Here is a 6,834-nt window from a genome sequence, read left to right on the forward strand (position 1 = left end):
AAAATATACTAACAAATAATGCACATACGAATTCTAGTAAACACTATCACTTTTTATTTTTAAGTATGCCTTTTACAGTTTAAAAATGTAAACAACAGGTGCATACCTTAATGGCATATGATCACAATAGATCACTCCTCATTGCACACAGTAGGTCAATGGGTCACATTTATAGTTATCTTAGTTAAAATTTTGATAACACACACTGAAGTGTACAAATTGTATTATTTTGTAGAGAGCCATACTTGAATGTATGGGCCATGTACTGTTTTGTCCAAGTATAAATCAAATATATTCATCACAAGAATTATGACAAATAACTTTGGGCTTTCAGAGAAGTAGATTTTTTTAAGGTTTTAGTATATATATAAGGTGTCTCCCACCAGGGAAGGCCAATTTGACCCCTAGGCCAGAATTTTTATAATCTTGAAAAAAGTTTCATGCCAAATACAAAACCACTTTTAATACAAGATTGGGGCAGGGTTAATTTTGACTAATGATTAATTTCTGTAGAAATCTTGAAATTGATGCAACATGCTGTAATTATCAAACTTCTGGGCTTTGCAGTTTCACACAATAACACTTATACACTGTAGCCTCGATAACTCGCTCTTCACTATAACGCTAATCTCAGTAGAGCGCTCATAGACCTTGGCTCCCAAAAAAAAAACAAAAAAAACTTCCCCCCCCCCCCCCCCCAAAAAAAAAAATTTTTTTTTTTTTTTAATTAGACTTAGATTTATAGCGCGCTATAACGCTTGCTCAATTTGATAGCCAAGTACAATAAACAATTGTTATTAGGACATTTATGATCGCCAAAGGTGTGAAAAACATGCCCAGGTAAGCGTTTATCCGCTCTTTTGTTGTTTTACCTGTCCATCAGTCATGCATCAAATTATTTCCAAAATCTCAAATTCATTTCATAACTGTTACATTGGCATTCGGTGGTGAGTATAAATAAGCTTAAAGCCCAAAATCAATTTAAAATCCTGCACTGTAAATAAAGCGGCCATGACAGGTGGTAATTGGCGTTTGATTTACTAGGGGACACAACTAAAGCTGGACTGTAAATTACAGTGTCATTTACAGTCCAGCTTTAGTTGTGTCCCCTAGTTAATAAAACGTCATTACAGTAATGGCTACCTGTTTTACACTACACTCATGATTTATCATTTTCTTTCGAAAGTTTTTTCCTTTCTCTTAAATATAATTAGTATTATTTGTGAATATAATATATGTTTACATCATTGAATGGTTTTAGAAAAAGATAATGTCGATATTCATTGAACAGTAAGTAAAAAAATCAGCGTTAAATATATATGCAGTGGGTGGGGTAATGCGGTAATTTCGCAATGAGCGTTCTAATGAGAGCCTCGTTAGAACGCGGTGTTGAGACATTGGACCCCAACATGAGCGTTTTAATGAGGCTGAAGTGTATATGTTTTCTTATGTAATGTCTATATAAATTAAGTGACTCAGGCGGCCATAAATTGACCAAAGGGTCATGATTAAAAATTAATACATGTATCAGTTAAGTGGAGGCCCATAAGGAAATATGCTACAACTGAGCTCATATAAAATATGTAACATTACATACAAAATGACTAACTGTGACCTAGACCTGAGGAGGAACAAACCTGTGCTCTGCACATAGTCTATTGTTAACACTTCTACCAATAGTTTCAAATTCCTTCCACCGGTTCATAAGATACAGATCGGACACAAAATTGCTAACTTAATATAAAATATAAATATTCAATGAAAGCTGCCTAAATGAACTAAAATGAAGTTAAATTAATTATCTAACAATGATTTTAAAGATGTAATAAAATCTTGCAAATAGCCAAAAAAACAACAAAACAAACAACAAACTAACAAACAAGACAAAAATGATAAAAGAAAAAAGAAAATAAAAGTGCAGTAAACATAATACAACAGTATCATGTATCACAACAAATTAAAAATGCATGGATGTATTTGCTAAAATCATGATATAAAGAAAAAAAACTCAAACTCAATATTAACATACAGATACTAAATACCAAAATCACATTATATGAAATTTGATCAGTTAAAATAACATTATTAAAATTAAGGAACTCTAATGAGATCCAAAAGCCCTAGAAATATATAAATTTCAATTTTTTACATAAATCAGCGGGGACACTTAGAACATAAGATATGTAAAAGATAATTAAGAAGCATACTTAGAAATAAATTGTTAATCTTATTTTTCTGCTTTTCTTAGCCATATATGAGTCAAAATGTTTTAATTTTGGGTCTTTTTCACAATTAGAATAATTATTCTGGAACAATAGAGTGAGCAAATTATCTGAAATTTTGCAATAAGTTATTAGATAACATCAAATAGAAAACATCCCAAAGAATTCTTAAGTCCATTCATGTCAAAAGACCTCAGTGGAGTCCCTTTAATATACATGCACATGTCACAGAATGAAATTAAAACAAAACATCTTGCTCATGGTGATGGATGCTCCACAAAAATTAAGGACTATATATATATAAGCAAAACCTATGAACCCCCAGGGCAGGGCCAATTTTGACATTTGAGGCATAATTTGAACAATTTTGAAAGAGGTCCACTAGACAAAGTTCATGCCAGAGAAAAGTTTTTAAATGTTTTTGCTTCATGCAAAATGTTTCAGTTTATAGTAATTTATAAAACCCTAGACTTTCAAAACATAATTGGCAGAAAGGCAGTTCAAAAAGAAAAATTTAAAACATTATACTTTTGAATGAAAAAGTTGACTTTCTACCTCTAAAACCAAGTAAGGTTTTGTGATTTCGAGAGTTTATGTTGCAATAATGTTCCCTTATATGATACCAGAACTGCTTAATCTAGCAACTGGAGTGGTTCAAATAAAAATGCAAGTTTGAATAACTAGAGGGCCATGATGGTCCTTATATCGCTCACCTGATTATTTCATAAAGTTTTTCAATATATGCCTTTTCATGTGCTGTCACCTAGTTTTTGCACCAAGATGACCCATATTCAAACTTAAGCTAGAAATCATTTGAACAATCTATAGTGTTAACAAGGTTTACCAATATTTGGCATGTGTGATGTATTTTTTGACCCCAGATGAATGATATTTAAACTTAACAACCTTTCTGACCAAGTCAAGGATATTTGAACCAAAACAGTAGCCACTAGAGTGTTAACAAGATTTTCTATTTTTAGCTCCTGTGACCTAGTTTTTCATCCAAGATGACCCATGTTGAAACTCTGATAACTGATAAGAATTGAAACAAAAATGTGACCCTTAGTGTGTTACAAAACTAAATGTGCACTGATGACGGACATTCAACAATCCTAAAAGCTCATCCTGAGCTTAAAATGTCACCCGTAATTGGTTATAAAAGTTTTGAAAGCAGTAATTTGATGAAATGTCTCATATATAACAGGCATATGGAAACACATTGTTATATTAGCCATAATAAGAAAAGTACTTGTTTTTTTGGTATCTCGTAAACATCCTATGGCAATATCTTTAAACATTTCAATTACCTTCTAATACAACTCTATCTTAAAAAGAATAAACTGTTTGACAACAATATCTCAGTACAGTGTTTTCAGTGACATACTAATGGAAGAGACGACTGATAGATATAATATTAATTATGGCCCTACTTTTACAACACACAGACAATATCACATTATAATTATTGCACATTGAATTGTGAACTTCTATATTACATGAAATAAAGAATGTCTACAAAATGAACTTGTACAATAAAAGCACACAAAGTAATATACATAGTACCAGTATAGTTAAATATTTCCCCTGATATAGGTGGTCATGCTTACTTTCAGGAATCTCAATATCAAAATACTTCATTTATGTTTGTCTGCTCTAACTAAACACACAGATTCTTTTTAATTTATCTCTGTAGTTAATATAAACAGCAACAGGTTGAATTGGACTTTACTGTTTCAGTTAAAGTCAATTTACTAAAACAAGGCTGAGGACAAATCATTCAATACATGGGTAAAAATAAAAAATATTCCCCTAAATTATGAAATCAGTAACTTGAAATTTACATTCATACCATTGGGTCTTGGTTAGGAAAATGAGCACAATGGCTCCTGTATACCATGTTCATTTAGTGTAAGTAGGCTAAGTCTGTGAGCATAAAGTTACAGAAAAACTCATCATAATGTGCATACACCTTGAACTGGCTGGTTTGTAAAATAACAACTACTATATGACATTAAAAATTGACATCTCGTTTGGATTGTATGTCATATATTTACAACTTTGTCAAAAAAAATCTTTAATAATTTTAATACACTTTGCCTGAGAAAAATTTGTTTGGCCAAAAAAAACATCATTCTAGAATTGATGTTGAATGTCATGACAAGTGGTCTGATGCCAGCTACCTTCACCACTCTCAGTTTAGAATAAACAAACATGTATTTTATAAGGTTCATATGTGACACAGAGACAAAATATTTAAGTTTGCAAGAAGCTAATTTTGCTACAATACAATAATAAATTCAAATGCATTTAGTTTTTTGGCCCCATGAAAATATCACAATCTTACTTGTATACAAGGTAATTTAAACTTAGATGATTTTGATATTACAGATTTACTCTGCCATCTCTGGTATATTTAACTTTATAGTTTAATCAAATATGCATCTTTAAAAACAATGCAATAATGAATGTCAATATTTCAAAACTTATCACATTTGTACAGTTAAGCTGTCAAAGTCCCAAAGGGCATGTCTATAACTATGATAATTTTTTCATTTTCATTTTAATTTCACGTCTAAATTTAATTGTATCTTTTAAATACACAAAATATAAGAAAAGTAAGAACTGCAATATCAATTGTCCTTTATAATTCCCCATGTTGTCAGACAGCTTGCACGGACAAGTGAATTTTTTTTCAAGAATTACTTTATAAATATCATATGGACAAGTAGAAAATAATTCAGATAAAACAAATTAGTATGTCAAAACAAGATTTTCCTGGTCCTGGTAACATATTACATTGTACAGGAATTCTATACATAAACTAGTCAAGGTCTATGAACATGACCTTAATGCACCGATACCTGTAAACAATGGGCTTTCCTAATCAATGAGGGTGGTCATCCTATGTAGTAAGACAGCTATTAGTCAGTTGATTATCTAGTTATTGACTCTAATTGAGCAGGAAAGGTTTCTGCAGTATAGGTGTCTGTGACCATGACTTTTATGCATCTGTTCACAAACAGAAAAAGATTCTTTTACTCAAGGAGAGTGATCATCCTATGAAGCTTGCAAGCTGTGGGACAAGTGGTTCTTTAGTTATTGAGGGGAAACAGTTTAAACATTCAAGGTCACTGTGACTTTCAAGCCATAAAGGTCTTGTTCTTAATAAGGGTGATCATCCTATGAAGTTTGAAGACTGTGGGTCAAATTGTTCCTTAGTTACTGTGCAAAAAACGAAATGGTCGATTGACCAACAGACATTCCGAATGACATTAGCAAAACAATATACCTACTTTTCTTTAAAAAGGGGGCATGATTATACATCTTCACAATAGACAAACATGCAAATGAATGTACTAAACTTATCTATTTTCTATATCATTAAATTTAACTCTAAAAGTAAACACTTCACAAATTCAATTACATTGGCATTTTTGTAAATATGTTTGAAGAATATACCATCCAGTCAAACTTTAAGGATGGGATAGGGAATTAGAAGATCCTGAAATGAAAATGCTAAATAAAACAGCCATCAGAACATAGTCTAGTCAAGTAGACCCAGCTACATATATATATATATCAATGGTATAGACAAATTATTGTTAACATACATGTACAGTAGTTAACAGATTAACTGTATCTAAAATGTCTTTTTTTTAATGTAAATAACAATGCAGTTTATCTCTAGTTATCAACAGGACTGCATTTGTGAACAAGAGCTGTCGGTAGGACAGCATGCTCGACTATTCTTAGTGCTTGATAGTAAAAAAAATGCCTGATACAGTTACCTCCTCCTGTTTACAGGTTGGGGTCATGATGGTGAACAAGTGTGCAAAGTTTCAAAGCCATATGTCAATGGACTTTGAAAATATTTGAACTATTACAAAAACTTTAACGTAAATTCTAAGTCGAAAAAGGGGCATAATTCTGTCAAAATGCTTGATAGAGTTACCTCCTACTGTTTACAGATTGGGGTCATGATGTTGAACAAGTGTGCAAAGTTTCAAAGCCATATGTCAATGGACTTTGAAAATATTTGAACTATTACAAAAACTTTAACGTAAATTCTAAGTCGAAAAAGGGGCATAATTCTGTCAAAATGCTTGATAGAGTTACCTCCTCCTGTCTACAGGTTGGGTTCATGATGGTGAACAAGTGTGCAAAGTTTCAAAGCCATATGTCAATGGACTTTGAAAATATTTGAACTATTACAAAAACTTTAACGTAAATTCTAAGTCGAAAAAGGGGCATAATTCTGTCAAAATGCTTGATAGAGTTACCTCCTCCTGTCTTCAGGTTGGGGTCATGATGGTGAACAAGTGTGCAAAGTTTCAAAGCCATATGTCAATGGACTTTGAAAATATTTGAACTATTACAAAAACTTTAACGTAAATTCTAAGTCGAAAAAGGGGCATAATTCTGTCAAAATGCTTGATAGAGTTACCTCCTCCTGTCTACAGGTTGGGTTCATGATGGTAAACAAGTGTGCAAAGTTTCAAAGCCATATGTCAATGGACTTTGAAAATATTTGAACTATTACAAAAACTTTAACGTAAATTCTAAGTCGAAAAAGGGGCATAATTCTGTCAAAATGCTTGATAGAGTTACCTCC

The sequence above is a fragment of the Ruditapes philippinarum genome, unplaced genomic scaffold (assembly GCF_026571515.1).
Source record: "Ruditapes philippinarum isolate M1 unplaced genomic scaffold, ASM2657151v2 ctg422_1_1_1_1, whole genome shotgun sequence".
NCBI classification, from domain to species: domain Eukaryota; kingdom Metazoa; phylum Mollusca; class Bivalvia; order Venerida; family Veneridae; genus Ruditapes; species Ruditapes philippinarum.